We start from the raw sequence: 11,263 nt of genomic DNA on the forward strand, positions 1-11,263 counted from the left end.
TGAGGAAAATTCTACTATGTTGTGTTTGAGCAGGGGTGCATGGAAATAGAATAAAAAGGGTAGAAGTGATTAGGTTCAATTCTGTGATTTTTATTAGCATAAGTAAGATAATAAGGAACACTGTCACAAGTAAGGATACAGACAAAGAAGGCTAATATTCAAAGGAAAGTGGTGTGGATTGTACCTTGATATAGGTACGATCCTATAGGTATATAGGTACAAGAAAGGCACGTCCTTTCTTCTGTCACAGAAACTAAGACAGCTGGTAGAAGGATTCCTCAAATAAAGTTTGACCAGGAAGAAGACTTAAGTTGTATGAACACCTTACCAATATGTCAAGGATTAATGACTATAGACAATATTAGGTTGTTAGATAATGGGGATTTTAAATAAATAGATGTCTTCGGAAGTCCAGTTAAGTAAGACATGTTCGTTGAGATCCAATTGGCATTTCGAGGGATAGAAAGTGAGGAACCAACTATGATGAATGTGCTTATCAATCTAACATTTGATAACAAAAAGGTTGATGTGATACAAAAGAAGGTGAAAAATGAAGCTGGAAAAGAGACCTTGTAAAACTGATTTCACACATTAAAATCCAAGGCACAAATGATTTATATCCTAAGATAATAAAAAAGCTATCATTTATAAAACCCCACTTGAAAACACCTTAAGGAGAACAGGTTAGTCACTACAAGCAGCATTTATTTATAATGAGTAAATCTTACACTAATTTCTACCTTTAAAAAAAATTACTACTAGACCAAGTAGAAATGTTAGATGCAATCTATTTTAGTTCAAAAGCACAGAGCATGTATTCTAGACCAACAGATGCATGCACATTTTCTAGAGGCAGTGTATAAATGAATTCTTGCAAATGTAAGAAGACAGAGCGAATTAGTCAGTAAATTAACCACACCTGCTGTGTATGTGTGGGATGAGATCAGAGTGGTCACTACCCTAGAAAATTGATTCAGAATTCAGAGTACAGTGTATAAATGAATTCTTGCAAATGTAAGAAGACAGAGCGAATTAGTCAGTAAATTAACCACACCTGCTTTGTATGTGTGGGATGAGATCAGAGTGGTCACTACCCTAGAAAATTGATTCAGAATTCAGAGTGATCTTGGAAAATTCAAGACATAGTCAAACATAAATAGAGTAAAGTGCAAGCAAAATGAGGTCAGGTGTAAGTCCAAATGGGGAAGAAAAACAAGCTGCAAATAAAAGTTGGGGAGGATTGATTATATGAAAATGAGCCCAAAACCATAAGCAACAGTCATAAAGCACAGCAAGAGGCCCAAAGTTAGTCATAGCAAGCTGTAATTATAAAATCCATACATAAAGAATTTAGAGTGGAGTTTAAAAAAGGAACTCAAAGTTCACTGGAGAGTTTAATATTGAATAAACTAGAATTTAAAAAATGGAATTTTGACCATAAAATGACTATTAAATTTAAAATCATGTCACAGAGGATTCCTAATTAAAGTCTTTCCATCTTCCTGAAAATCAAAAGAAAAAGAGGAAATCTTTGGTAATAATTCTATAATAGAAGCTAAAACATTGGCATTTATAACCACAACATATTAGCATGTTGGTTTATATTTATATAGAAATATAGAGAGATGTATACACCACTTGCCTTTATGTCACTAAGTGCAAATAGATATTTAAATAATTCCATTTTAATGGCTCCAACAATAGTAAGCATGATCCCGCCTGAAAGTTGAGGTACGTGCCATCTGTTGATCCCCTGAGCTAGGCATTGGCATGCCTTGTTTGATAATCTTAAAAGAAATCCCTGAAAGCTGCAAATACTATCCCTATTTTATAGATAATAATGGTGAGTCCCAGAGAATTAAGTAGCTTGTGCAAAAATCACACAGATAATAAGTGGTGAAGCCGAGATCAGAACTCAACTCTTAGCCAATATCTGTCCTCTTCTAGCAGGTCAATTATATCTGGGCAAAAAAGAGGCAACAGCAGGGAACGATTTGGGAAGAGTGGGCTGGTTATGTTCCAATTTGACAGGAAGATGATATGGGCATAGAAGTAGCAAAGGCTAGATTTCTGATGCTCAGAAATAGTTATGACATTACTTGAAAATTAGTAAAATGTAAATTCAGTAAAAATAAATGAGAAAAAAGAAAGTAACTATAACTTCTCTGATTTATTACACTTAAAATAAAAATAATATAAAAAATGAGGAAGGTAGCATGGAAATAAAGCTACGAATTTTTTTCAGTAATCTACCTAGTACTTCTAATTGGTCTGGGAGCCACACTTCTAGCTGGCCAACTTACCTGGCTGGACTTATCTAAAATAGCAAAGGATATTTTATACTTTTCTTTCTTACATCCTATTTCTTGCCAGAACCATGGCATCTGGATAATTCAATGCCATCAAATTTTCATGATTGCAACAAAACTATCTTCTAACGTGTGAATGGAACAAACAGCTTTGATGGGCTTGTTTTCTTAACTTTTGTCAAGAGCAAACACAGATGATTTTGTAAGGTTCTAAAAAGCAACCCTGTGCTGTGAGGAGAGGTTATCTTTGGTAATCCAGGTAATGTGCCAGGAGAGTATTGGACCCTCTTTAAATTAAACATGTTGGAGGACAACAGAGAAGTGTGTTGTGCAACGTGTCTTGAAGTTACCAACTTCATGAAGTAAGGGGCAGCAGTTTACACTGGAATGACGTAGAAAACGTTATTTTTTTACAAGTCACCTACGCACATTCCTATTCCACCCCCCTTTAAAGTACATTTGTTATATTAAATCTGCTTTATTCCATGGCCACCTATTTTCAGGGGAATTTTTCCCTCCTGGAAGCCAGGCCACTGCTTTCACAAACATTAAGTTTCATTTTCCTAAAATTATATTGCAACTCCCCATGAATGGACCACATAGCTATTTCTTCCTCTAGATTTCTGAGTTAAGTCATTGTAGAGCAGGAGCACTTTTTTTATTTTATAGAAGCTAAAATTTTTGAAGAAAATTAATGCTCTGGAGAGGATAAAAAACAAACAAGAAGACAGAGAAGGGGAGAAAGAAGGAAGAAGAAAGAGAAAAAGAAGACAACATCTTGATGCTTGAATTTTATAAACTGCTAACAAGTCAAAAGTGCCCACTTGGATTTCAGTTCTTGACATGACTTTGAGTATTGAAGAATTAAATGTTTTATTCCGCTATTGTTTATCTGATGTCATTTATTTCTAACCCATTACTTGCCTTCATCAAGATCATTCTCAGCTGATAGGAGGAGAAAAATAACTAAAGTTATTGCTAATTAATCTTGAATTAGGAAATTGATTATTTTCAACAGAACATTTTTTAAAACTTTATGAGCTAAAAAAGCAAAGAACCGAGTATCAGAAAATAAAAAACTGTGTCCAGATTTCAAAAATTGGTGTTTACAAGTTAATTGACTGCAATTAGAAGTTGAGGGCAATCAATAATAATAAAAATCTTATAAAAAGAACAATTAGATATATTGTGAAATATAAGACAAATGAGAGAAGTGAAGTTGTGTAATAAAGGAAATATTCAGTTAGTTATGTTAGTTACTCATGTGGTTACTCTGGGTGATATGTACACCAATATGTAACTCAGGAAAAGAAAGACTTTTCAGGTTATAATAATATTTGTATTAAAAATGGTGACTGCATTCTACAAATTAAGTCACTTGTTTGTAAATGTCTGTTTTTCTAACATTAATTAACAGAATTAATTAGTGCTTGGCTAATTAATCAACATTTCTCTTATTATAACCCACATATATTCAAAATAAAGAGAGGCAGGACTTTCAGGTACCAGGGTTACAAATACAAGGGCCCAGTTACAAATACAAAGGCCCAGTCACAAAACACTGACACTCCTGACAAAAACTAAGGATATCGTCAAGATATGTCTAGCTCTTCTCCAAATTCACAGATAGATAGAATTGCACATTTTTCTAGATAAACTGATTAGTTGATAAACCTTTGAATAAGAGACAAATAGAAATATTTTAAATAAAATGTCTTTTATTAGGACATATTTGTTTTTTTTATTTTTTTCTTTATATGATAAATTTGGAAGACTTAAAACTTAATAAAAGTTACTGATATCATTAACTAAGGGGCTTTCAAGAGTGTAGTTTTATTTGCATGCAAATCAGAGTACCTCTGATGATAATTCTGTGAACACTATCCAAAAAAGAATTGCTACTCACTAGACTACATAATTCTTTCATTGTAGTTTCATTTTTAATACTCAGGGTAAAAACTAGAAATTTTCTTTATTGTGAAGCTATCTCAGTTCTTGTCTTGACACTATTTAAAAGCAAACTGAAATATTACAGTGAACTGAAAAACAACTCAGATATGGGAATAAACTTTTGACAATCCAAAATTAAGTTCTGAATTGCCTGTGTTTTTGTAAATTGCCTTTGCGGCTAACTCTCTGCTTAGAGGCCAGAATCAATTTCGAAGAAAATCAGTTAAAGAAGAAGTGCTTCTTTAAATAATCATATTCTCTGACCAAAAGAAGAAAAAGAAAAGAAACAGCAAATATGTCCATTTAGCACCATCATTTTTTTTTAACTGTTATTTTCAGTCCTTGGTTTTATAAGTAGAATCTTTGGCTCAGCTTCCAGACAAACACAATGCTGTTATTTTCAGTCCTTGGTTTTATAAGTAGAATCTTTGGCTCAGCTTCCAGACAAACACAATGGTGAGGGGCAGGGATGGTAATAAGCCAAGATGGCTCTTGAACAGCAAAGGTCAAGCCCGACTCCTGGCAGGAACCAGGGCTATGGGAGGGTCTGGTCTACTGTGATGTTCTTTCACCCCCCGTGAGCTACAGCAGCTGGCCAAAATCCAAAGTGTCTTAGCACTCCCCATCTCTGACTACTTTTTTCTCTTCTTTCTTCATCCCACCACACACATTTCAGTAGAGAAAAAATATTTAGGACACAATAGAAGGGGTACAGATAGGAGAGGAGTTAAAGGAAAATGTATGACTGTAAATCAATGAAGTTAAAATATGTAACTGAATCTCACAGTGGCTTGATACACGGCCAATAGTGTCAAAGACCACACGATTTCTGTCTACTGAAGTTTTCTCTTTATAGAATGGAGTCGATAGAGAAACACTATGAGAAATAAGTTAAAAAACAGAGTGTGAATCACTTAGCCAACATAAAATGATGCAATATTTTATCTGATGAAGAAATTTGAAACCGAATATTTATTAAATTAATTTTCTCAATTTGTCTATATCCTATCAATCCTTCAAAGCCACGTGAAATCATACTCTTTTTATGATCTTTCTGTGTGTCTTGTTTATATAATAGGCACTATTCACATACTGTTCTTTCATACACTGATATTCTCCTTATCAAAATCATTAAGTAGCTCCACACTGCTTACTGAGTACCGTGCAAAGCTAAATACAAGATGTTTGCTTTTCCAAAGCTTTAAGCTCTCTTCTACTTTATTCATGTTGTGTGACCCTAAATTAATTCTTCACTGTCTATTTAATACAACAAGTTGGAAATAGTAGTAACTGTGAACTCTCATAGGCCATAAGTAATAATTAATTTTTCAATTTCTTCTATCAACACTTTTGAAGGCCTTTTACATGCCAAGCGTAGTACTAAATCCTGAGAATAAAAATAAGACTGGGACATGGATTTGCTCCTGCAAAAGCTCACTCTTGAAAAGCCTTTCAGATTTATTCTTGGAAACAGACACAAGATATATTTTCTACTCTTGATATTGAACAATAAAGAATAACAAAAAGAACTGAAAATGTGAGAAGCTCAAGACCCAGAAAACCCAAGCATAACAGGCCAAATCAATATTCCTCCCCAGCAGTCCTCCCAGGATGAAACAGGATCACCTGTTAATCCACTTCACAAAATAAAAAAGCCCCATGTCATCTTTCAAATCCCAGAGGATTTGACCCACATGCTAAGAACCACTTCAGATGCAACAGCTTCTCAAGAGAATAAAATGAATCACAATTTTTCACCAGACAGTTTTGGCTTAAAGGTCTGGTGATCAACACTGAACAAATTAACAAGAATAAGACTGTAAACATGCACTACGCACACAATTACAAAGACAAAGTATAAATCATGAAATCTCACATTAATATCTTTACAAAAAAAAATGTTTTCTTAAAACTTATGAAAGATAAGTTTAGGATAAAAATCATTTCAAAATAAATTTTGATTGATATTAAATGCTATAAACACATAAGGCATAATACATGTTTTTAAAAGTCTTAAAAGTACAGCTCCAGACATCTATGAAATTATAAATCTATAGCTACTATCACACCTAACAGGAATACCACAATATAATTACTAAATCCAGAGAGAAAAGTAAAGGCTCATACCAAAGTTATAGTAAAGTTACAAGGGTTTAAAACTCAGGAATAATAAAATTTCTCTAGAACTCCTCATCAGAATCTAATGAATTACTCAGCTCACCACTGTTGCTTCTTTTCCAAATCTTGAATATGAGCAGCTAAGAAAAGATGGGCCACATCAAAATCAAAGCAAACAAACTTTTGACTGTTAAAGGTTATACACAGGATGGCTGGAAACAGGTTTTCCATGTCCAGGCCCAAGTTAGCAAAGTCCTTTTTTTTTAAGGAGATTAATCTTTTTCTTCAGGCTTGAAAACCCTGCGCTATGTCTGGGAAAATAACTACTCCACTACCTTGGTACTGGGCTCCGCGTTTCTTCCAGATCTGAGATAAGACACTTTTCCTTATCTCCTCTGAAGAAAAGAAATGGCTTCAAAGTTCAGGAGACAGGTCATACCCTAATGCCAATAGGATTAGAGGCCTTGCCAGATCACCTGACTTAGAATTAGTATGAGGGGAAAAAAATGTACTAGACACTGCAATAAAAAAAAAAATTATCAAAATTAACATATATCTTCAATATATACACACCCTAAATATCTTAATAAATTTTAAGATTAAATATGACAACCATTCTTCTTTTACACACCTAATGTATTACACTTCAGAACATCATACCTCACTCTGAATTAATCAGCAGAAATATACTCCAAATTTTATTTGCAATTATATTTCAAGCCAGATATAATATTTTACTTCAAGGAATATCTATAATCTCAAGCGAGTATGAGGAAAAACTCTAAATGTAGTTGAAAATAATTTATGACTTCAAAACAACTTTAAGTAATATTTAAATGTACGAATAATACACAAAAAGTTAAGTAAAATGTTATATAAATGTTTCCCTAAAAGAATGCAAAGGATTCCAGTTCCTGTTAATCTCCCTTTGATATGTCTAAATCTCAGCAATCAGTAGAATTAGGAGGCTTTAATATTAAAATTTTCTTCAAATGAGGATGAAAAACTAACCGCTGTTTATATAAGAAACCCCAGAACTAACCTTTGACATAAATTCATTCTGAGTTATTTAACCTTTGTGTATATCATTTTCTTGTAAGGAAAGTGAGAGAAATTAATGATCATGAAAAAAGAATTCTTGACCTAAAGGTGTATCTCATCAAATGTGCTATGCGCAGAGGAGGAACATGTACAGTAATACATTTCAGAAGAAGGTTTTTAGTATTACAAACCTACCGACATGGATTTATTCCCAATATATTATCTTTAACTACTAACAAGTGTGAAGCATGCTAAGCTAGCCAAGAAATAAAGGGAAACTACTATCCCTGGCTCTGTCATAACTTTGGTCTATCCATAGCCATGTAAATTAATCTTTCTATATCCCAGTTTCTCTAGAAACTGGGCACGTCGACACCACAAAAATGTCAGGGATGTGAAGAGTTAATGGGAGAATATCCATCAAGCTCTATGATCTCAGAAGAGAGGACCAAAGAAACACCAGTTAGATTAAACCTCAAATGGCCCAACATCGATAGCCTTCATAGAACTGTTAAGACATAACTGGAGGTGGGGGTGGTGAATGTCTCCTGACTCCCTAATTTTGTATGTCTAAATTATTCATCACTTATCCATTTATTTAGTCATTTAATAAGTTGAATGCTTTTTACTACATAACAGATACCACCAGACAATAGTGAGAAGAATTGACATAGTCCTAAACCTCATGATATGCTTAATAAATATAAATAGATTGGGGCTTTCAGTATATTAAGACAGCTTTGTAATTAATCACACATTATACAATTACAAATTTCATTATAATATATGATTACAAACTCTGCAGAAAAAAAGTGTTTCACTAAAAAATTATATGGGAACACAATTTAGATTAGGTGGTTAGGGAGAGTCTAGGGAAGCTGAGACGTGAATAACACACATTAAGTAAATGTGTAACATGAGATGAAAATCATCCCAGCCAGAAGGAACATCATGCGTGAAGGCTTTGAGGTAGAAATTGATAGAACTTCCAGATACTGGTTGGTGGGACAGGAGGATGGGAGCAAGGCATGGAGTATTAGCAAGAGAGATCTGAGAGGCAATCAGGACTCAGATCCTACAGGGGTTGGTAGGACATGTTAAGACATTGATTTGTCATTCATAGTGTAATAGGAAGTCATTGAAGTATTTTAACATGGGAAGTAAAATTAATTCGATTTATGTTACTTAAAGAAGATTAATCTTATTGCTGTATAGAGATGCATTGCACACAAGATGAGTCCATTTAAGAAGCTAACTGTGATACACCTGTTTGGGTACCCTGCCCAGATCTCCTCTACTGGGCCAGTGCACTGTCTCCCAGCCACTGTGAGTGTTGGCTCACTTTTTCCAGAGGCATACCCTGGTTGAGGAGTTGCTCCATTACAGATGCATAAAAGGCCAAACTTCCTTACCTCAAGAGCAAACTACTCTGCCATGTGGTTTGTGCTCCAGCTTCCTTTCCTGTAAATTAGGGAACAAAATTTAGATTAGGTGGTTAGGGAGAGTCCGAGGAAGGCTAAGACTCTAGACTCTAGACTCAAGGCTAGAATTTATTTGAGACCATATGTTTAATTATTTAAGTAATGGAGGTAGAAGTCAGATTGAAGTGGATCAAAGAGTGAATGGACTGTACAAATGTAAAGATGACATGGAAAGACAAGCAGGTAAGTAAGAACATAGAAGCTGGATAGAACTGGGGAGCCAGAAAGGGTTTTATTTGTTGGGTTTCTATGAAATCGAAAGTGACCAGGGCATATTTGTATATTTGTAAGCTGATGAAACAGCTCTACCTGAAAAGGAGGGGTAAATTTGCATGAGAGAAAGAGTATAACCAAAAAGTGAAGACTGATAGAGACAAGACACGATCTAGAGAACAGAAAAAGATTGGATTTTGATGGCGGGGGGGAGAGGAGCAGCATTTCTACCTTTGTAACAGGAGAAGTTGATGCATGAAATATTCCTTCTTTTGCTGAAGGTTTGTTGATTTGGTAGTGTGAAGATAGGAGCATGCCACTTGATGGTTTCTACTTTATAATGAAGTAGGATGTATAGTTTTCGACTAAAGATTGAAAGGTTTAAAATTCCTATAAAGAATAGGATTATGCTCTCATGAGAGTACCATAACAGAACAGCAAGTAGTATTGGGTTCCCAACTGAGACTGATGATCATGAATTCATAGTGACACCAGAATGTCCATGCATGTGGTTTTCTCCAGCCTTTTTCAAATACATGAGAACAGGCACAGAGATGGAGGATTGTTCACAAAGGTTTGAATTTTGCCAGGCCAGCTAGAGAGAGAGAGATGTGTAAGTTGAGGGTATCTGGGAAGGAATGATTATAATGCTAGACCCTAGATTTTAAGCTAGGTAAGAAAGGATGCTCAAAGAACTGTTACAGTGGGAATACTTGAGTGTAAGAGGTCAAAAGAGAGGGGATAAATGAGAAGAAGATGTTTGAATTTTGAAGATGGTGCAGTTTCTGTTAAAGAGACGTCCAGATGTGGCCACAGGGATTGGTGGCTAAAGTCAATGCTGAGGCATAGGAATGGGATGGTTTATAAAACTACTTTGCATCATGCCGTTTGGTTCACACAGTTCCAGTACTCTGTGGTCAACCAGCATCTGTCAAATAACATGAATTAAATTGGTGGCTAAAGTCAATGCTGAGGCATAGGAATGGGATGGTTTATAAAACTACTTTGCATCATGCTGTTTGGTTCACACAGTTCCAGTACTCTGTGGTCAACCAGCATCTGTCAAATAACATGAATTATCTTTACAAAAATAATTAACCACCATTACATTACAAAGCAATCTGGATAAGTAAATTGTACTAAGTGAAACACAAATATTTTCCCATTTTTCCCTTTGAGGAAACCTACAACTGCACATCTCAGAATATTGGTTTAAATAACATACTAAGAACATTTTTTTGTTTTTCAGGGGTTAATAGTACTAATGTGGCCTTGGACTTCTCTAAGTCAGCACACTGATCAATCAGCATTTCACTGATTGCTTAATTCCTCCTTCTCTACATAAGAGGGGTAAAAAGCCCTTGCAAAATATGTTTGCTCTGTTTGTTATTCTGGACAAAGCCGATAACGAGTTGCAGCTGCTGTACAGAGTGTACTGCCTGCCGAGGCCATTGCTTCAACTTATAGATAGAAAGGAGCAGCCAGAGATGTGCCTCAGGCTGAAGCCGGTGCTGCAAATAGGACAGCACTTTCCAGCTACAGTACATGCATTTCATTATCCAACAATTTGTTCTGGGAGGACAATTTGATTAGCCAGGCAAAAGACTAGAAAAGAGAAATTTTTAAATAACACGACTCAGCTGAAAGAGTTCTGTTTTCCGACCTGAGGAATTCGCTTCTGTCAGTCTCAATAAAGATGCTGGTAATAGTAGGTGATACAGATTCCGAACATGTGTGTCCCTCTGGACAGAGTGTACCCCTGATGATTCGAATCTTGGGGCTATGCTGCGGGCCTCACAATTCCTAGTGCTAAAGCTGCTTGCACATTCAGCCCTTCATCCAGCTGAATTTTGTTCCTCTTTTCCTCGGTAACCAATCACTGTGAGTCAAAAAGATGTGAGGTCAACTATTTGCCCTTGACCGTGAAATAGGTGTTTAAAATGAGCTAACTAAAGAAATCGCATCATTTTTTCATTGTTTGTGGTATTATTTTCTATTTTATCTTAGATTATTAACTAGGATGCAAGGAAAACCATAAAAGTCAATACTATAAAGTTCAGCTCAAAATAATGTATTTCCAGAATGGAACAATACAATAGTAAGCTTCTTATGCTTTGTTTGAAAAGGTTCCCAAATTAGCCCCTTACTAAC

Source organism: Galeopterus variegatus, unplaced genomic scaffold, assembly GCF_000696425.1.
Source record: "Galeopterus variegatus unplaced genomic scaffold, G_variegatus-3.0.2 Scaffold2080, whole genome shotgun sequence".
In the NCBI taxonomy this organism is placed as follows: Eukaryota; Metazoa; Chordata; class Mammalia; order Dermoptera; family Cynocephalidae; genus Galeopterus; species Galeopterus variegatus.